The sequence below is a fragment of the Carassius auratus genome, chromosome 35 (assembly GCF_003368295.1).
Source record: "Carassius auratus strain Wakin chromosome 35, ASM336829v1, whole genome shotgun sequence".
NCBI classification, from domain to species: Eukaryota; Metazoa; Chordata; class Actinopteri; order Cypriniformes; family Cyprinidae; genus Carassius; species Carassius auratus.
In genome coordinates, this window is record NC_039277.1 from 577,861 (window position 1) to 600,846 (window position 22,986).

At 39.0% G+C, this 22,986-nt stretch overlaps 1 long non-coding RNA gene across 1 annotated transcript; it reads right to left on the reverse strand.

The window, feature by feature from the left end:
- Positions 1–18,181: 18,181 nt before the first annotated feature.
- LOC113053963 (uncharacterized) lies at positions 18,182–21,756 on the reverse strand. Its single transcript, XR_003277335.1, has 2 exons — positions 21,719–21,756; positions 18,182–18,392 (listed from the first exon to the last, which is right to left on the reverse strand). It is a non-coding gene; the product is annotated as an uncharacterized LOC113053963 (long non-coding RNA).
- Positions 21,757–22,986: the final 1,230 nt, after the last annotated feature.

The following is a 22,986-nucleotide window of genomic DNA, read 5'->3' on the forward strand; positions in this document are numbered from 1 at the left end:
ATATATATATATATATATATTGTTCTGTGAATGTAATTTTAAAGTCTAGATGATTCGGATTAACCCTTTAACTGCCATATCCTTTAAAACCTCACTGCCAGAGGGATATTATGAATGCATGTGCCCGCTGGGCACACTTTACCTGATGCCACCGGGGTGGCGATGGCATTGGTGGCTTGAGCCCGCCATCGCTGCTTGCAGCTATATTTATTATTATTATTCCGCTTCTCCAAAATGAATCGCATTTTTGAGGGCCTAAAACATTCTCAAAAAGTCACCAAATTTTTGCACACGCCTCCGAACTGGCGAAAATTTACGTCTGATATGGGTTTCAGAAGTGGGTGTGGTAAAATGGCTCGACAGCGCCACCTATGCACGTTCAGCGGTGTGCGCCTCGAGCTACATTTCACGTACATGTATGAAAATCGGTACACACATGTAACACATCAATACCTACAAAAAGACTCTTGGAGCAAAATTCTAAACCCCACAGGAAGTCGGTTATTTTTAATATTATGGGCAAATTTTGTGTCATTTTTGCCATTTCTATGCGTTGTATTTTAACGAACTCCTCCTAGAGATTTCTTCAAATCAACACCAAATTTGGTATGCCTAATCTAAAGGCCTTTGCGATGTTAAATTGCGAAGATTTTGAGTTTTCGTTGAAGGGCGTGTCCGTGGCGGCCTGGTGAATTTCGATGACTCGCTATGAAAAATGAAGTTGCTATAACTCAGACATACAATGTCCAATCTGCCCCAAACTTCACATGGTTGATAAGACTCTGGAACAGAATAGATTGACATGCCCATATGCAGTTATAGTCATAGCGCCACCTATTGGCAACAGGAAGTGTCATATTTTATGCTGCGAAGAACTACTCCTAGAAATTTTATGACATCAATGTCTTTTTTGTGGTCAGTCTAATCTAAAGGCCTGTGCGATGTTAAGTTGTGAAGATCTTGAGTTTTCGTTAAAAGGCGTGTCCATGGCGCCGTCACGAAGTTCGATGTCTCGCCATGGGAATAAAAGATGTTATAACTCAGGCATAAAATGTCCGATCTTCCCCAAACTTCACATGTGTGATAAGACTCCTGGCCTGAACACATCTGAAGGCCAAAATTCCATCAGGTGTGGCAAAATGGCTCGATAGCGCCACCTATACACTTTCAACAGAGTGCGCCTCGAGCTATGTTTCACGTACATGTACAAAAATCGGTATACACATGTAACACACCAATACCTACAAAAAGTCTCTTGGTACGAAATCCGAATCCCAACAGGAAGTCGGTTATTTAGAATTTTCTCTGCAAAATTGGCGTTGTTTTTGCCATTTTCAGGGGTTGTACTTTAACAAACTCCTCCTAGAGATTTATTCAGATCAACACCAAACCTGGTCAGTGTAATCTTAAGCCCTTTGCGATGTTAAATTGCGAAGATCTTTAGATTTCGTTAAAGGGCGTGTCCATGGTGGCCTGACAAATTTCGATGTTTCGCCATGAAAAAGGAAGTTGCTGTAACTCAGACATACAATGTCCAATCTGCCCCAAACTTCACATGTTAGATAAAACTTTTGCCCTTAACAGATCTACATGCCCACATTCAGTTATAGTCATAGCGCCACCTATTGGCAACAGGAAGTGACATGTTTTACGCTGCAACAAACTACTCCTATAATTTTTTTGAGATTAACATATATTTTGTGGTCAGTCTAATCTAAAGGCCTGTGCAATGTTAACTTTTGGAGATCCTGAGTTTTTGTTAAAGGGCGTTTCCATGGTGCCATGACAAAATTTGATGTCTTGCCACAGCAAGAGAAGTTGTTGTAACTCAAGCATAAAATGTTCAATCTTCCCCAAACTTCACATGTTCGATAAGAGTCCTGGCCTGAACACATCTGAAGGCCAATATTCCATTATAATGATAGCGCCACCTGCTGGCAACGGTAAGATTGGCACATATATGGGATATACTTTGATATATTCCACTTATATTTAGGACATTAAATGCATATTTCTCAACGTTCACCTTTTTACTAAAGCAACACGATGGCGGTGAGCCCGGGTGCGAGGGCCCGTTCATCGCTGCTTGCAGCTTTAATTAGGGCTCAAGCCTGGAGGGCGAGAGCCCTATTGTTTTCCTTAGGATTATTTTTTATTATTATTATTATTATTATTATTATTATTATTATTTTCTAACGTTACGGGGGCTTTTGGGGCCCTTAACATGCTTAAAAAGTCTTGAAAATTGGCACACACATTGGAACCTGCGGCCATTAGGGCCGGGCAGAGACTGATACACGGGCGTGGCACAGGGGCTCTACAGCGCCCCCTGGAATATGGAGGGCCATATATCATACATACTTGTACGTAGACATACGAAACTCGGTACACATATAGAACTCATCAATACAAACAACTTTCGTATTGCATATCATAGGCTCCGCCCAACAGGAAGTTGGCTATTTAGGGTTTATTATTCATATTTGTCGTCAAAGTTGTGGGGGCTTTTGGAGTCCTTAACATACTCAAAAACTCTTGGAAATTTGCACACACCTTTGGATCTGTGGCCTTTAGGAGCCTGCAGAGGTTGGGACCCGGGCGTGGCACAGGGGCTCTACGGCGCCCCCTGGAACACAGTCATTAATATTGATGTATAGCTCACACATACTTACATGTATTAATATGAAACTCAGTACACATATAGATCTCATCGTGCCGAACAACTTGCGTATTGCATGTCATAGGCTCCGCCCAACAGGAAGTCAGCTATTTAGAGTTATGTAAAAAGCGCATGCTCTGGAATTTGATATACTTGTCATAGGTTTTTTACTCGATTGCCACCAAACTCGGTCAACATGATCTCAAGACATTGGGGATGAAAAATTGCCAGGGGATTTTTGATATCTCGAACGGTTTGCTCGTAGCGAGGCGTTTAATTTATGGCGAGAATTGAGAAACAGGAAGTGTCTAATACCATCCACATACATTTCCTAATTTTAATCAAACTTCATCAGATTATTCATTGTATGATGTCGATCGCATATATGTGACTATTAGGAGTCAAAGTTATAGCGCCACCAACTGGCAGCAGGAAGTGTGTCATTTTCAAAATGCTTTGAATTCAGCATCTTATTTTTACTCGATTTGCTTCAAACTTCATTAGAATAATGTTAAAACACAGCCGATATAAATCTGCTGGGGGTATATTGATATCTAAAAATATTGTTGCCGTGGCAACATGTCAAACTGGAATACTTCTCAGGTGATTTTGAGGCATATAACATGCTTAGAATTTCATCAAACTCAGAACACATATCAGTATTAGTGACAGCTAGACACTGGCAAAAGTTCATAAGAGGGCGTGGAAGAGGCACTCTATAGCGCCACCTTTTGTCAAAAGTGAGGGGGTTAGTTTTAGCTACAGACACCAAACTCAGTACAAAAATTGTTCTTATCAAGACGGACAACTTTCTAATTCACAGTCATCAGCTACGACCAACAGGAAGTCGGCTATTTTGATTTGAATGTGGATTGTTTTTTACATTTAGCTGTGAATTAATGCATACTGCTCAGAGGAGAGTAACACTATACACACCAAACTTGGTGTACATGTTGAAAAAACATTGAGGAACTTAAATTGTGAATGGGTTTTGGATAGCTTGGATGGTTTTGTCGTGGTGATTTTTTTAAATGACAATAAAGATGGAACTATTAATTTTCCTGCATTTTTAAATTCCAAACACTTCAAAACCTTTTTTCATACAGAAAAAAAGTTATTCTGAGTAAATATGCATAGTTTAATGACTTTACAACACTGTATGGATAACAGAAAATTAAAAAAACTGTCAGACATCTCATCTCACTCTGTCCCTCTGTTTGAGTATTATGTGCTGAGACTTACATTGTCTGAGAGAAAATGCGCCCCTACAGGTTCAATTCCTGAAAGGGAAATTCGACTGAAAGGGAGGAGACTCTCTTTTAGTTTCATTTTTAAATCGGTTAAAATACAAATAAATACTTAGATTTAATTCACACTGACAAGCTAAACCAACATATATGATTATTACCGGTTCAGGGCTCATGGATAAATTATTTCTGGCCAGAGATACGTGAGAAATAGGAGAGATGAATCACCGCTGTGACCACGAGCGTCTGGAGTAAAGAGCTCAGAGAAAACGAATTTATTCCTGTTTTAAAGCTTTTAAAAATAAAGTATTGCAGCGATATCACACAATTCACCAATTAGAGCACACCAAGAGCTAAATTAAGATGTTTTTGAACTGTTTGTGTGAAAATGATATATTCGCGGCTGCCTATATCTGAAATCACTGCCTCTGATCAGCGCGCACAGTGTCACAAGTTCAAAACTAACGAATTTATTCTTGTTTAAGAGCTTTTTAAAATAAATTATTGCCATAAATGCACACAATACATCCATTATAACACAACACGAGCTAAATGCAGGTCTTTTGTGACCCGTTTAAGTGTGCAAGACTATTTGAAAGCGCGACTGGCAGAATAACATATATCTCTCGAGCTGCAGGATTCTGCCTTTCGTCGTAAGAACGAACACTTCAAGGACAAGATTATTTCAAAATACATAATAGCTTGGCTAATATAAACGAAAACAGCCACGTGAACATAAACTGTTGAGAAATAAATCTAAAGTGGATCTACTGGAATTTAATATTAAGTGACCGCATACCAGCTGCTTCTGTCTTCAATTTTAATCTATATAAAAAATTAAACTCATTCATCTTGGCTGCTTGTTTAATGTGTGTACGTATCTATTTATTATTTTGCTCTAACAAGACTTAATCTATATTTAATTAAATCAATTACATTTTATTTTACATTTTATTTTTCCATTTCTGCATCTAAACGCCTAAAAACTATTGTATACTATTGTTAGCAATTTCTTTATCGTCCAATTTATCCGGTGTACACGCTTTTATTTTCATAATAAACTTGTTTGTTAGATTATACACAGTTATAGTGGTCTATAATAAATATTGACAGGTTTTATTCAAGCTGTTTAGAATGATTGCCTTAGGCTAATTTTTTAAAATGTAAATCCAAAAAAAAAAAAAATAAATAAATAAAAAACATTGGAAAACAATAACTTGTACTTTTTTATACATTTTGTATAGTTTCATAGTTTATGCATTATAGTTATAAAAACAAACAAATTTAGCCACTCACATAGAAATCTTAGGCCTTATCCTTTTCTGACAGTTTTAGGGATTTTTAAAAATCCTAAAAAACCTTATTTGTGCTGCAAATAATAATTTCAAACTAATTTGATACTGACCTCTGACATCCTGTGACATGATATTTATTTGAATTTACATAATCTCATGGATGTAACAGTAAATCTGTTCAGCTCACAGATCAAGACTAAGCTGTAATGCAAGCAGAACTTTCACAAATGCTTGTAGGTCAATAAAATCATTACAAAACACTTACAAATCATTTAAGGGATTTGATAACACTGTAAAATAATGTCTAATTTGTTAACATTAGCAAATGCATTGATAACACTTTATAATAACTGCACTCATTAGTAAATAGTCAGTTCATGCTTTATAAAGCCTTGTCCCAATATTAATAGTCAGTAGTAAGCAGTTTATAAATACAGCTATAAATAGCTTGTTCTTGGTTTATAAGCACATTTATTAAAAAGGAGAATAAAGGGTCAGTTATCTTCCTATGAAAAAAAAATAAAAAAAATAAACAAACAACACAGATTGATACAGAACTCAGAAATGTTATTGTGGATTTATGATAAACTCAGCCTGTAAATGAATTCATACTCCTCCAAGAAGACACAAGTAGTTCACACCAAACTTTTTTAACATGAAGCCAATATACTGAAGATGTTAAATTTCGAATGGGTTTAGGATACCTTAAATGGTGTGGCCATAGCGATTTATTAAAGTAACATAAAAAAAAAATACAATAGTTATTTTACTATATCTTTAAAATTTTTAATTCCAACTCTTCATAATTTTTTATATACGTAGAAGTCATCATTTGAAGGAAGCACAGTAAGTTTCATAGCTTTATCATTTTCAAGAGCCAGCATAAAATTAAAACTATCATAACATATAAATCAAGCTTGCAATTCTTAGTACCAATAATGGCCACCAGATGGCGCTATAGGATTACTTTTAAATAATTATTGTAGAAACAAGTATGATTTAAATCATTTATAGAAATCTTTCAAAGAAAAATAATATGAATTTTATGTATTTTACTGATAAAATGACCCTCACTTAATTAGAATAACAAGCTGAAGTATTGTGAACTGTATATTAAGAATAATTCTTTATAGGCTTTATGGACAAATACGTTTTGAGTGACTCTTGAAGGATCAGCACCACATCCTCTTTTACCACTGTTTAAAGAATGTATCTAACAGTACAGGTGCGGATGAATTTTGAATGGCTTGAATGGTCTTGTCGTGGTGATTTTTTGAAATAACAATAAAAAAGTAACCGGTAAATGTCTTTACTTTTTTTAAGTGCAGCTTCTAAACACTTCAAAAAAATGTACACATAGAAGACAAGTCATTCTGAGGAAATATGCATGGTTTCATGACTATACAACACTATATGGATGATAGAAAATTAAAAAACTATCATACATCTGATGTCACTCTGTCCCTCTGTCACTGTGGGTAATGTGTCTGTGTGTGTGTGTGTGTGTGTGTGTGTGTGTGTGTGTGTGTGTGTGTGTGTGTGTGTGTGTGTGTGTGTGTTTTAAGTGAATTAGTTATTAAGATTGATATGGTTTGGAATTGGTAAAATGTGCTTGGAAAAAAATCACAAAAAAACAATGTTTTAATGTTTAAGTTTGGAATATTAACTGACATGAATGAATGCTATATAAATATTGTTCATGTTAACATAATGTTTAGAAATGAAATATTATTGTAAAGTGTCACTAAAGTTATATATATTGTTCTGTGAATGTGATTTTAAAGTCTTGATGATTCTGATTAACCCTTTAACTGCCTTATCCTTTAAAACCTCACTGCCAGAGGGATATTGTGAATGCATGTGCCCGCTGGGCACAGTTTACCTGATGCCACCGGGGTGGCGATGGCATTGGTGGCTTGAGCCCGCCATCGCTGCTTGCAGCTATATTTATTATTATTATTCTTCTTCTCCAAAATGAATCGCATTTTTGAGGGCCTAAACATGCTCGAAAAGTCATGAAACTTTGCACACACCTCAGAACTGGCGAAAATTTACGTCTGATATGGGTTTCAGAAGTGGGTGTGGCAAAATGGCTCAACAGCGCCACCTATACACGTTCAACGGTGTGCGCCTCGAGCTACGTTTCATGTACATGTATGAAAATCGGTATACACATGTAACTCTCCAATACCTACAAAAAAGTCTCTTGGAGCAAAATCCGAAACCCAACAGGAAGTCAGTTATTACTAATATTATGAGCAAATTTTGTGTCATTTTTGTCATTTCCATGCGTTGTATTTTAACGAACTCCTCCTAGAGATTCATTCAGATCAACACCAAATTTGGTATGCCTAATCTGAAGGCTTTTGCGATCTTAAATTGCGAAGCTTTTGAGTTTTCGTTAATGGGCGTGTCCGTGGCGGCCTGGCAAATTTCGATGATTCGCAATGAAACAGGAAGTTGCTATAACTCAGACATACAATGACCAATCTGCCCCAAACTTCACATGTTTGATGAGACTCCTGACCTGAACAGATTGACATGCCCATATTCAGTTATAGTCATAGCGCCACCTATTGGCAACAGGAAATGACATATTTTACACTGCGATGAACTACTCCTAGAAATTTTATGACATCAATGTATTTTTTGTGGTCAGTCTAATCTAAAGGCCTGTGCGATGTTAAGTTGTGAAGATCTTGAGTTTTCGTTAAAAGGCGTGTCCATGGCGCCGTCACGAAGTTCGATGTCTCACCATGGGAATAAAATATGTTATAACTCAGGCATAAAATGTCCGATCTTCCCCAAACTGCACATGTGTGATAAGAGTCCTGGCTTGAACACATCTGAAGGCCAAAATTCCATCAGGTGTGGCAAAATGGCTCGATAGCGCCACCTATACACTTTCAACAGAGTGCGCCTCGAGCTATGTTTCACGTACATGTACAAAAATCGGTATACACATGTAACAAACCAATACCTACAAAAAAGTCTCTTGGTACGAAATCCGAATCCCAACAGGAAGTCGGTTATTTAGAATTTTCTCTGCCAAATTGGCATAGTTTTTGCCATTTTCAGGGGTTGTACTTTAAGGAACTCCTCCTAGAGATTTATTCAGATAAACACCAAACTTGGTCAGTGTAATCTTAAGCTCTTTGCGATGTTTAATTGCGAAGATCTTGAGGTTTCGTTAAAGGGCGTGTCCATGGCGGCCTGACAAATTTCGATGTTTCGCCATGAAAAAGGAAGCTGCTGTAACTCAGACATACAATGTCCAATCTGCCTCAATCTTCACATGTTAGATAAGACTTCTGCCCTTAACAGATCTACATGCCCATATTCAGTCATAGTCATAGCGCCACCTGCTGGCAACAGGAAGTGTCAATGTTTTACACTGCAAATAACTACTCCAAGAAATTTTATGACATCCACATTTTATTTTGGTCAGTCTAATCTAAAGCTCTTTGCAATGTTAAATTGTGGAGATCTACTATCTACTATCTACTTGTTCACATATCTACTAAAGCCACTTACTGCCGGTGAGCCCGGGTGCGAGGGCCCGTTCATCGCTGCTTGCAGCTTTAATTCTTCTTCTTCTTCTTCTTCTTCTCCCGAATGAATCGCATTTTTGAGGGCTTTAACATGCTCAAAAAGTCATGAAACTTTGCACACGCGTCAAACCTGGTGAAAATTTTCGTCTGATATAGGATTCAGAAGAGGGTGTGGCAAAATGGCTCGACAGCGCCACCTATACTAAGAAAATCAACAGCCTTCCAGCTATGTTTCACGTACATGCACGAAAATTGGCACACATATGTAACACACCAATACCTACAAAAAAGACTCTTGGACCAAAATTCTAAACCCAACAGGAAGTCGGTTATTTTTAATATTATGAGCAAATTTTTTGTAATTTTGGTAATTTCCATGAGTTGTATTTTAACGAACTCCTCCTAGAGACTTATTCAGATCAACACCAAATTTGGTATGCCTAATCTAAAGTCCTTTGTGATGTTAAATTGCGAAGATCTTGAGTTTTCGTTGAAGGGCGTGTCCGTGGCGGCCTGGCGAATTTCGATGATTCGCCATGAAAAATGAAGTTGCTATAACTCACACATACAATGTCCAATCTGCCTCAAACTTCACATGTTTGATGAAACTCTGAACCTGAACAGATTGACATGCCCATATTCAGTTATTCAGTAACTCAGGCATAATTTGTTCAATCTTCCCCAAACTTCACATGTTCGATAAGAGTCCTGCCCTGAACACATCTGAAGGCCAATAGTCCATTATAATTAGAGCACCACCTGCTGGCAACACAAAGATTGGCACAAATATGGAGTAAACTTTGATATATTCCACTATTATTTATGAGTTTAAATGCATGTTTCTCACCGTTCACCTATTTACTAAAGCCACTCGCTGCCAGTGAGCCCGTGTGCGAGGGCCCGTTCATCGCTGCTTGCAGCTTTAATTATTATTATTACGGTGCCAAATGAATCGCCTTTTTGAAGGCCTAAACATACTCAAAAAGTCAGGAAAATTTGCACACACCTCCGAACTGGCGAAAATTTACGTCTGATATGGGTTTCAGAAGTGGGCGTGGCAAAATGGCTCGATAGCGCCACCTATACACGTTCAGCGGTGTGCGCCTCGAGCTACGAGGCGCACACCGCCTCGCAGCTTTACGTTTCACGCACATGTATGAAAATCGGTACACACATGTAACACACCAAGACCTACAAAAAAGTCTCTTGGTACGAAATCCGAATCCCAACAGGAAGTCGGTTATTTAGAATTTTCTCTGCAAAATTGGCATAGTTTTTGCCATTTTCAGGGGTTGTACTTTAACAAACTCCTCCTAGAGATTTATTCAGATAAACACCAAACTTGGTCAGTGTAATCTTAAGCTCTTTGCGATGTTTAATTGCGAAGATCTTGAGGTTTCGTTAAAGGGCGTGTCCATGGCGGCCTGACAAATTTCGATGTTTCGCCATGAAAAAGGAAGCTGCTGTAACTCAGACATACAATGTCCAATCTGCCTCAATCTTCACATGTTAGATAAGACTTCTGCCCTTAACAGATCTACATGCCCATATTCAGTCATAGTCATAGCGCCACCTGCTGGCAACAGGAAGTGTCAATGTTTTACACTGCAAATAACTACTCCAAGAAATTTTATGACATCCACATTTTATTTTGGTCAGTCTAATCTAAAGCTCTTTGCAATGTTAAATTGTGGAGATCTACTATCTACTATCTACTTGTTCACATATCTACTAAAGCCACTTACTGCCGGTGAGCCCGGGTGCGAGGGCCCGTTCATCGCTGCTTGCAGCTTTAATTCTTCTTCTTCTTCTTCTTCTTCTTCTTCTTCTTCTTCTTCTTCTTCTTCTTCTTCTTCTTCTCCCGAATGAATCGCATTTTTGAGGGCTTTAACATGCTCAAAAAGTCATGAAACTTTGCACACGCGTCAAACCTGGTGAAAATTTTCGTCTGATATAGGATTCAGAAGAGGGTGTGGCAAAATGGCTCGACAGCGCCACCTATACTAAGAAAATCAACAGCCTTCCAGCTATGTTTCACGTACATGCACGAAAATTGGCACACATATGTAACACACCAATACCTACAAAAAAGACTCTTGGACCAAAATTCTAAACCCAACAGGAAGTCGGTTATTTTTAATATTATGAGCAAATTTTTTGTAATTTTGGTAATTTCCATGAGTTGTATTTTAACGAACTCCTCCTAGAGACTTATTCAGATCAACACCAAATTTGGTATGCCTAATCTAAAGTCCTTTGTGATGTTAAATTGCGAAGATCTTGAGTTTTCGTTGAAGGGCGTGTCCGTGGCGGCCTGGCGAATTTCGATGATTCGCCATGAAAAATGAAGTTGCTATAACTCACACATACAATGTCCAATCTGCCTCAAACTTCACATGTTTGATGAAACTCTGAACCTGAACAGATTGACATGCCCATATTCAGTTATTCAGTAACTCAGGCATAATTTGTTCAATCTTCCCCAAACTTCACATGTTCGATAAGAGTCCTGCCCTGAACACATCTGAAGGCCAATAGTCCATTATAATTAGAGCACCACCTGCTGGCAACACAAAGATTGGCACAAATATGGAGTAAACTTTGATATATTCCACTTATATTTATGAGTTTTAAATGCATGTTTCTCACCGTTCACCTATTTACTAAAGCCACTCGCTGCCAGTGAGCCCGTGTGCGAGGGCCCGTTCATCGCTGCTTGCAGCTTTAATTATTATTATTACGGTGCCAAATGAATCGCCTTTTTGAAGGCCTAAACATACTCAAAAAGTCAGGAAAATTTGCACACACCTCCGAACTGGCGAAAATTTACGTCTGATATGGGTTTCAGAAGTGGGCGTGGCAAAATGGCTCGATAGCGCCACCTATACACGTTCAGCGGTGTGCACCTCGAGCTACGAGGCGCACACCGCCTCGCAGCTTTACGTTTCACGCACATGTATGAAAATCGGTACACACATGTAACACACCAAGACCTACAAAAAAGTCTCTTGGTACGAAATCCGAATCCCAACAGGAAGTCGGTTATTTAGAATTTTCTCTGCAAAATTGGCATAGTTTTTGCCATTTTCAGGGGTTGTACTTTAACGAACTCCTCCTAGAGATTTATTCAGATAAACACCAAACTTGGTCAGTGTAATCTTAAGCTCTTTGCGATGTTTAATTGCGAAGATCTTGAGGTTTCGTTAAAGGGCGTGTCCATGGCGGCCTGACAAATTTCGATGTTTCGCCATGAAAAAGGAAGCTGCTGTAACTCAGACATACAATGTCCAATCTGCCTCAATCTTCACATGTTAGATAAGACTTCTGCCCTTAACAGATCTACATGCCCATATTCAGTCATAGTCATAGCGCCACCTGCTGGCAACAGGAAGTGTCAATGTTTTACACTGCAAATAACTACTCCAAGAAATTTTATGACATCCACATTTTATTTTGGTCAGTCTAATCTAAAGCTCTTTGCAATGTTAAATTGTGGAGATCTACTATCTACTATCTACTTGTTCACATATCTACTAAAGCCACTTACTGCCGGTGAGCCCGGGTGCGAGGGCCCGTTCATCGCTGCTTGCAGCTTTAATTCTTCTTCTTCTTCTTCTTCTTCTTCTTCTTCTTCTTCTCCCGAATGAATCGCATTTTTGAGGGCTTTAACATGCTCAAAAAGTCATGAAACTTTGCACACGCGTCAAACCTGGTGAAAATTTTCGTCTGATATAGGATTCAGAAGAGGGTGTGGCAAAATGGCTCGACAGCGCCACCTATACTAAGAAAATCAACAGCCTTCCAGCTATGTTTCACGTACATGCACGAAAATTGGCACACATATGTAACACACCAATACCTACAAAAAAGATTCTTGGACCAAAATTCTAAACCCAACAGGAAGTCGGTTATTTTTAATATTATGAGCAAATTTTTTGTAATTTTGGTAATTTCCATGAGTTGTATTTTAACAAACTCCTCCTAGAGACTTATTCAGATCAACACCAAATTTGGTATGCCTAATCTAAAGTCCTTTGTGATGTTAAATTGCGAAGATCTTGAGTTTTCGTTGAAGGGCGTGTCCGTGGCGGCCTGGCGAATTTCGATGATTCGCCATGAAAAATGAAGTTGCTATAACTCACACATACAATGTCCAATCTGCCTCAAACTTCACATGTTTGATGAAACTCTGAACCTGAACAGATTGACATGCCCATATTCAGTTATTCAGTAACTCAGGCATAATTTGTTCAATCTTCCCCAAACTTCACATGTTCGATAAGAGTCCTGCCCTGAACACATCTGAAGGCCAATAGTCCATTATAATTAGAGCACCACCTGCTGGCAACACAAAGATTGGCACAAATATGGAGTAAACTTTGATATATTCCACTTATATTTATGAGTTTTAAATGCATGTTTCTCACCGTTCACCTATTTACTAAAGCCACTCGCTGCCAGTGAGCCCGTGTGCGAGGGCCCGTTCATCGCTGCTTGCAGCTTTAATTATTATTATTACGGTGCCAAATGAATCGCCTTTTTGAAGGCCTAAACATACTCAAAAAGTCAGGAAAATTTGCACACACCTCCGAACTGGCGGAAATTTACGTCTGATATGGGTTTCAGAAGTGGGCGTGGCAAAATGGCTCGATAGCGCCACCTATACACGTTCAGCGGTGTGCGCCTCGAGCTACGAGGCGCACACCGCCTCGCAGCTTTACGTTTCACGCACATGTATGAAAATCGGTACACACATGTAACACACCAAGACCTACAAAAAAGTCTCTTGGTACGAAATCCGAATCCCAACAGGAAGTCGGTTATTTAGAATTTTCTCTGCAAAATTGGCATAGTTTTTGCCATTTTCAGGGGTTGTACTTTAACGAACTCCTCCTAGAGATTTATTCAGATAAACACCAAACTTGGTCAGTGTAATCTTAAGCTCTTTGCGATGTTTAATTGCGAAGATCTTGAGGTTTCGTTAAAGGGCGTGTCCATGGCGGCCTGACAAATTTCGATGTTTCGCCATGAAAAAGGAAGCTGCTGTAACTCAGACATACAATGTCCAATCTGCCTCAATCTTCACATGTTAGATAAGACTTCTGCCCTTAACAGATCTACATGCCCATATTCAGTCATAGTCATAGCGCCACCTGCTGGCAACAGGAAGTGTCAATGTTTTACACTGCAAATAACTACTCCAAGAAATTTTATGACATCCACATTTTATTTTGGTCAGTCTAATCTAAAGCTCTTTGCAATGTTAAATTGTGGAGATCTACTATCTACTATCTACTTGTTCACATATCTACTAAAGCCACTTACTGCCGGTGAGCCCGGGTGCGAGGGCCCGTTCATCGCTGCTTGCAGCTTTAATTCTTCTTCTTCTTCTTCTTCTTCTTCTTCTTCTTCTTCTTCTTCTTCTTCTCCCGAATGAATCGCATTTTTGAGGGCTTTAACATGCTCAAAAAGTCATGAAACTTTGCACACGCGTCAAACCTGGTGAAAATTTTCGTCTGATATAGGATTCAGAAGAGGGTGTGGCAAAATGGCTCGACAGCGCCACCTATACTAAGAAAATCAACAGCCTTCCAGCTATGTTTCACGTACATGCACGAAAATTGGCACACATATGTAACACACCAATACCTACAAAAAAGATTCTTGGACCAAAATTCTAAACCCAACAGGAAGTCGGTTATTTTTAATATTATGAGCAAATTTTTTGTAATTTTGGTAATTTCCATGAGTTGTATTTTAACGAACTCCTCCTAGAGACTTATTCAGATCAACACCAAATTTGGTATGCCTAATCTAAAGTCCTTTGTGATGTTAAATTGCGAAGATCTTGAGTTTTCGTTGAAGGGCGTGTCCGTGGCGGCCTGGCGAATTTCGATGATTCGCCATGAAAAATGAAGTTGCTATAACTCACACATACAATGTCCAATCTGCCTCAAACTTCACATGTTTGATGAAACTCTGAACCTGAACAGATTGACATGCCCATATTCAGTTATTCAGTAACTCAGGCATAATTTGTTCAATCTTCCCCAAACTTCACATGTTCGATAAGAGTCCTGCCCTGAACACATCTGAAGGCCAATAGTCCATTATAATTAGAGCACCACCTGCTGGCAACACAAAGATTGGCACAAATATGGAGTAAACTTTGATATATTCCACTTATATTTATGAGTTTTAAATGCATGTTTCTCACCGTTCACCTATTTACTAAAGCCACTCGCTGCCAGTGAGCCCGTGTGCGAGGGCCCGTTCATCGCTGCTTGCAGCTTTAATTATTATTATTACGGTGCCAAATGAATCGCCTTTTTGAAGGCCTAAACATACTCAAAAAGTCAGGAAAATTTGCACACACCTCCGAACTGGCGAAAATTTACGTCTGATATGGGTTTCAGAAGTGGGCGTGGCAAAATGGCTCGATAGCGCCACCTATACACGTTCAGCGGTGTGCGCCTCGAGCTACGAGGCGCACACCGCCTCGCAGCTTTACGTTTCACGCACATGTATGAAAATCGGTACACACATGTAACACACCAAGACCTACAAAAAAGTCTCTTGGTACGAAATCCGAATCCCAACAGGAAGTCGGTTATTTAGAATTTTCTCTGCAAAATTGGCATAGTTTTTGCCATTTTCAGGGGTTGTACTTTAACGAACTCCTCCTAGAGATTTATTCAGATAAACACCAAACTTGGTCAGTGTAATCTTAAGCTCTTTGCGATGTTTAATTGCGAAGATCTTGAGGTTTCGTTAAAGGGCGTGTCCATGGCGGCCTGACAAATTTCGATGTTTCGCCATGAAAAAGGAAGCTGCTGTAACTCTGTAAGGTCCAGACACTCGGCCCAAGGAAGGTATCCGGTGCTGGATGAAGGTTTCCTGCGTGTTCTGTCTTTCAGCGCGTAGAGTTATTCATTTTAGGTTAAACTCAAATCTGACTCCATTTTATTATTTAATCTGACTCCATTTTAGTATGACCTCGAATTTAGGTTGAAATGCAAATTGGTTGTATGCCTTTTTAATTAATATTCTTCTGACATTTGATTATTCTAGTTAACTCTATTTTTATATTAACTCATTCATTCGGGTGCTCATGTTGCTAACAAGGATACAATGTAATCTACTAGTCAATAATTACAGAGTAAGACAGAATAGAATCAAAATGTAACAATTTATTTACAGTCAGGTAGATATGTATTTTGCCAATTACATATCCAATTGAAACACATCAAATCATATCAATACAAAACATCAAATTCTCAAAGATGAATCTAAAAGTAAAATATGCACACCTGACCTTAGAAAATACATAGTATGAAGTGAAGAGACACACAACACACTATGGGCTTTCTGGCTACAGAAATCGCCCTGATCCTTTTGCTGCAATCCTTTAAATACCTCAGACCAAGACAAACATCCCCCGAGATGAAGACAGAAACTAACAATTGGAATTTGCATTACCTCAGGTCCCAAGCCTGGGTGGTTTTACAACTCAATGGGAACAGGGGGTAATTTACATGGAGGGCCCCAGGAAAGGACACTCCCATCACAGTAATCAAGATATCTCTTGACTCTTCAGATCTGTATTATCTTCTAATCTACTTTTGTGAGAGTGAGACCATTGTACCAGTTGCACTGAGACATTTCCAATGATACTAAACATGAGTGTTAGTTCACTTGCATTGACATTTTCATGTAATCATTTTGAGCAGACTGAGTAGAAGGAAGAATGGGTGAAGGGATTTAAAATGAAACAAATGGCCAGAAGGGGAGGAGGTCTCCTGCTCCTCCACTCTGTGGGGTGTCTCGAAGATGCCTGTGTATGTTTGTATTGTCTGTTTCTCATGAGATCAAAGTATCTCAGGTTCTTTCGTCCTTACAGTTCCTCCGTTTGACCCCCAATGGGTCACATTCAGATGAATCCAATGGGGTCACCGTTAGATGATTGTTTATCTTCGAGATGTTATCTCAAAATTGTCTTTGTGATGTAAGCAGCTTTAGAAACCTTCTGAGGGCTGTATTCATCTGCAAAACAGTCTGTCTCAGCATGTGTGTGTCGCTTGAGTTTGGCAGGTGGATGAATATCTCCAGGGTTTCTACCTGTGGTTGAGCTCAGCATGTGAGCACAGTTCAGTGGGTCAATCTGAGCCTTTACGACTTGTTCAGTTAACGTGTCCTTCCTTTGTGGAGAAACCTCTGCTCCTTATGGCACCTTCTCTAGGACGGTAGTCTGACCCATCTTCGTGAATCCTCTCTCCTCCAGCGGTGAGCTTCAGTAGATGAAGGTGTCCTCCTTGCTTACACACCGATTTGTGTGGGACACCTGAAAAGCATCTTAGTGGCCATTCAATGACTGAATTCGGATCAGCTTAATGTCATCACCCATGGAGTAAGATAAAAAGGTCATAAATTAACATAAGAGCAATAAAACAAAAAAGAAACCTGATGAATTCATGTCAGCCAGTGCAAGTGGTACATCTGATGTTAAAAGTGGTCCCATGTAAACATAAATTTTGGTATGAATGACTCAAAGGAAATGCAGCAAGAGGTCAGTAACTTGAGCATAAATTTAGAGGTATGCAATCAATAAACAAGTCATATAATGACAATAGGAACATTCAATCATAATTATGAAGGTATATACAATAATCACACTGTTAATTCGGGAATCTTCTATTGCAAGCCACTTTAGATGATCTAAGGTTTTTAAGAAGTGACTTAGAACATGATTAAAACATTTTTCTACAATGTAAATCCTAAATTCCTTGTAACAGGTGTGTGTGTGTGTGTGTGTGTGTGTGTGTGTGTGTGTGTGTGTGTGTGTGTGTGAGAATGGGTATCTGATGTAAAGATATAAAGGCTTAGTCACAGTTGATGGTTAGGTAAAATGTTTAATTTTATAATTGATTGATAGAGATGAAGTGCAGGCACTTCATATTTGATCATTTTAATAATGTTTATTGTCATTAGTGATGTGTTGGGAAACCAGGGGCCCTCTGGCTTGTCAACCACCCCAATAACAATCTGAAAGATTCAAAATTTTAAATTGTAAAGGCTTGTCTGCCTCTGTGTTAAAAAATTTGCACCATCGATCTGTGACTTGTCGTACAAATGTGTTACAGTGTTGTTCCACTAGTTTTTTAGACAGTTGCAGATAGTAGATATTTTATATCTTTGGGGAATGTAATTAATTCTATTGTCCTGTGTGTGTGAGGCTATGTGGTTCTGTCAGTGTGATGATGGACAATAGATCTTTAGTGGAGTACCACGTTTGTGATCTAAGCCATCATTGTCTACTGATTGTAGTGTGCAGACTGGATAGTCTAGATGAGGTGATGATGCAATGGGTGAAATGTGTGTTCTATGGTCATGTCTGGGAGATGAATGGAGTCTAATCTATAGCAATCCGTGTTGCAAAAATTTAGTTCCGGTTCTAATCCGGGAGGCCATGTAGATATTTGTGTGGTGATGTTCTCCTGTGAGGTGTGAATGGCCCCTTCAAGTGTCTTCACATTCATCTCCCGCATTTCAGGTTATGTAACAATTCTGTTGTCCTGGCTTGGTGCAGAGGGGACAAGACACCCTCCTGGTATCTGTCCTCCAAAGAATTGCAGTGGTCAACCTGAGACAGAAACAGATACAAAGATAACCACAGTTAATTTTGAACTTTTCATCAGTTTAGTGTTCTGGCATGTGGAATTATTTTAACTACATTCATCCTCATGTACTGCAGTTTTAATCCAGATGTCACATGAAACGGAGTTTGGTTGGTCCGATCTGAATTACTGCTACTGTTTCAGTGCAGTCTGAGTGTGTAACACCTGATGCTGCTCTTGCAGTCGAGCCCTCACAGTCTGCTGTGTCATGAGCATTAGAGATCCCAGTTCTACTGGGGACATTTTCTAGATTAATTGGTGTTTTTATCACCCATGTCATCATGCATTCCAATGGACCAATGTCCATGGCTTTAGTTGCTGTTGCTCTCATTACAGTCAGATCTGTGGGCAGAAATGTGTTCACCTGTTTTGGTGTTGTCTGTTTGACAATTGTTGTTTTATGGCAATTGTTGTTTTATGGTGTTGTTCACACATGCAGATCTCTGTGGCACATAAAAACTTCTTGTATTTTACACCCCCCTCTCATTATTTTTCAAGTCAATTTAAAAGATTAAAAGATCAAATGGTGTTTTGTGGCTGTATACGACTGTGGCTTTGTGTAAATGCTGACAAAGGAAAGGAAGTGTTACAGTTGTTACGTAAATTTGCTGTAACAGGTAATAGCCTCTAAGAGCGAGTGTGAGGTGAGATCTGGCTCAAAATACTTCCATATAATGTTTTTATTATTACAAGATTAGTTGCAAATTCAGAGTTTCCATTTCCAAATAATGTTAGCCATTCTCTCTGATCAGATCAAATTTTTAGTTGGTGCTCCTCAGTGAAGGATGAATTGGTTTGCTATCGCTTGTGCCACACTATTGAAATGAAATCACACTTCCTCCCTTTTGGCACTGTGAAGCAATCAATCTGCCACAAGGTTTAAGTTCTCACATGTGAGGAGAGCATTTTCATTAAGACATTTATGAGATCACACTGTGGCCACATGGCTATTCTATGCTCCTCTACATGGTTTAACTGCAGCTATACAGAAAATAGCAGAGTGTACCACTCAGGAGACAAACAAATTCAACACAGACACACATGCAACTTGAAATTGCGATGCAATTCCAGTATTAAAGTTATTCCAATTTTACACAAGACACATGGTCTAGAATGCATGTAGCATCTACAACCTTAAACCTAAGTGTTTACACACTTACAGTAAAGCAGTCATGTGTTTTTTAAAGAATAAACTTAACTAAGCTATGTGTACATTTAGTAGCACAAACAACTATAATGTGTTTTCTATGCTCACAATGTTCAGCACAATTATAAATTTGAAAATGCAAGCAGGATTATTGAAATTTGGATGTTTCCATATTAAACTCATTGCTATTAAACTGCTAACCCACTAGTAAGTGAAGTCAGTAGCTGAAGGCCTTGCATTAACAATGCAGTCAACTCACTAAGAGTGTTACCAGAGGTAGACTTGTTACATGTCAACCCCTGATCTTTTCCTTTAGAAAGTGATATCCTACGTTTCTGAAAATAAGGTGGAGGTCTACCCCTTCCCAGTGACCAGCATTTTTCCTCTGTATGGCCTATTTTCTGACAGGAAGAACAAAACCTGCTATCTTTGCCACAGGTTTGTTTGCTGTGTTCTCCTGAAGTTTGAGGATTTTTATGAATCTCTAATGCTTTTTTTACACCTTGCGCACTGGTCCACGACTCTACGCTATTATGGTGCTGCATCTCCTTAAGAACTGAAATCGGCACACTATCTTGACCAGTGGCACAGGCTTCCTCTGAACTAAAAGTTCTAGATTCATCACAGCAAGTCACCTCCTCCAAGAAGTGGACATGCTTTTCAGCCCCATTGCTTTTAGAATAATTCCCTTCTGTCATCCACTGTGCAGATGCAATGGTTTGGGGCTTTGATTTCCATCTGTTTTCTATCCTTGAACCCCAATCTACAATCGCTCTGAATGTGTTTTCGGCTGAATCTGCTCCGTTTAACAAAGCATTTTGGACTGGAGTGCCAGCATTGTTCTTTATGAGTTGTAACAATGGTTCGTGATCACGGCTTGCATTTTCTAGACCGGAATATTCTTTGTATGTCGTCCACAGACGTTCGGCGAATGTTTCAAACGGTTCATTGCTTTCCTGCTTAATTTGTAGTATCCTGCTCCAATCTGCGCTTGTTGGACCCCTTATATCTAGCAATGCCTGTTTTAATCGTTCAAAGATACTTTCATCAGTTTCGTTATTGTTTCGCTTGATTATGTCTCCAGATTTCATTTGAGGGGTTAATTTAGATCGGAGTTCTTCAGGAATGGTTAAGAGTGCGATTTGCCATACATCTCTAGTTTCCAATTTATACACTGTGGCTTGTAGCATCAGTGTTTCCCAATAGGGTTGGAATGGCCCTCTTCTGGGCATCATTCCCACGATCTGTTTGTGTGTTGTACACTCTTCGCATGTTAATGGGCGGCTAATCGTGGTTATTTCATCGTTTGTATTTGTTATGGTTTTGAGTACAGCAATTTTAACTGATTTGGAGGGTTTTTCGCTGGATTTTGCTCTGGTTTTAATCGGACTTCGCTGATTTTGTTCTCCGTGTCTCTGAACGGGATCTCGGTTTCTCTGAGAATCTAATGCGGCAACATCATCATCGTCACTATCGCTGTTTCTATCATAATCAAAGGTTTCATGCAGTGCCGCTTGCTTAACTGCAGCCACTGGGAAGCCCGCATTATTACAGCAGTCTTCAAGAGCTGATATATAATTATTGCCGGTTTGGAGTTTCTTTTGAAGCTCTTCGAGTTTTCTTGACATCATCTCACTCTGTCTTGCCCAACCTTGACTTTCGAATGTAAATGCCTCTATCTGTGCTCTTAGTTTTTGCAATTCTTCAGAGCGCCCTTTTTCAATTTCTTTGATGCTTGTTATTGTTCGTTTGTTTTCAGCTATTGTCTCGAGGTCATTTTTACGAAGCAGGTAGACGATAGCAGTTGGGATATTCTTATATTTCGATTTAGATGCCAATTTTTTGCCCTCGGCCAAAAACCAAGCTACAATTTCATTGTTTTTCCATTTAAGATTGAATCCTTTATCATTTAAACTAAGAAGTGTGTCTTTTATTTGTAATGCTTGAATTTCCATGATCTCCTGATCTACACTGTCACTGTATTGTCCCTGAAAAGCCATGTTTCCCGGTTAATTCTCCCCCCACCGGATTTCTACGTCTCCGGTCTAACAATGGGTATGTCGACCCGTTCTAAAAATGTGTCTGTATGTGAAATGCAAAAAGCTTTCCCTCAATACTTCTAATAAGAAAAAGGAATGAACTTACCACAGCAGTTGTAGACAGGGAAGAAGCTCAAACCTTATATCTTCAGAGAGAATCAATTTGAAATTAGCACTGGAAAGACGTCACTCGCATAATTAGGGAGATCACGTCGGCGGGGTCACCACTTTGTAAGGTCCAGACACTCGGCCCAAGGAAGGTATCCGGTGCTGGATGAAGGTTTCCTGCGTGTTCTGTCTTTCAGCGCGTAGAGTTATTCATTTTAGGTTAAACTCAAATCTGACTCCATTTTATTATTTAATCTGACTCCATTTTAGTATGACCTCGAATTTAGGTTGAAATGCAAATTGGTTGTATGCCTTTTTAATTAATATTCTTCTGACATTTGATTATTCTAGTTAACTCTATTTTTATATTAACTCATTCATTCGGGTGCTCATGTTGCTAACAAGGATACAATGTAATCTACTAGTCAATAATTACAGAGTAAGACAGAATAGAATCAAAATGTAACAATTTATTTACAGTCAGGTAGATATGTATTTTGCCAATTACATATCCAATTGAAACACATCAAATCATATCAATACAAAACATCAAATTCTCAAAGATGAATCTAAAAGTAAAATATGCACACCTGACCTTAGAAAATACATAGTATGAAGTGAAGAGACACACAACACACTATGGGCTTTCTGGCTACAGAAATCGCCCTGATCCTTTTGCTGCAATCCTTTAAATACCTCAGACCAAGACAAACATCCCCCGAGATGAAGACAGAAACTAACAATTGGAATTTGCATTACCTCAGGTCCCAAGCCTGGGTGGTTTTACAACTCAATGGGAACAGGGGGTAATTTACATGGAGGGCCCCAGGAAAGGACACTCCCATCACAGTAATCAAGATATCTCTTGACTCTTCAGATCTGTATTATCTTCTAATCTACTTTTGTGAGAGTGAGACCATTGTACCAGTTGCACTGAGACATTTCCAATGATACTAAACATGAGTGTTAGTTCACTTGCATTGACATTTTCATGTAATCATTTTGAGCAGACTGAGTAGAAGGAAGAATGGGTGAAGGGATTTAAAATGAAACAAATGGCCAGAAGGGGAGGAGGTCTCCTGCTCCTCCACTCTGCGGGGTGTCTCGAAGATGCCTGTGTATGTTTGTATTGTCTGTTTCTCAGGAGATCAAAGTATCTCAGGTTCTTTCGTCCTTACAACTCAGACATACAATGTCCAATCTGCCTCAATCTTCACATGTTAGATAAGACTTCTGCCCTTAACAGATCTACATGCCCATATTCAG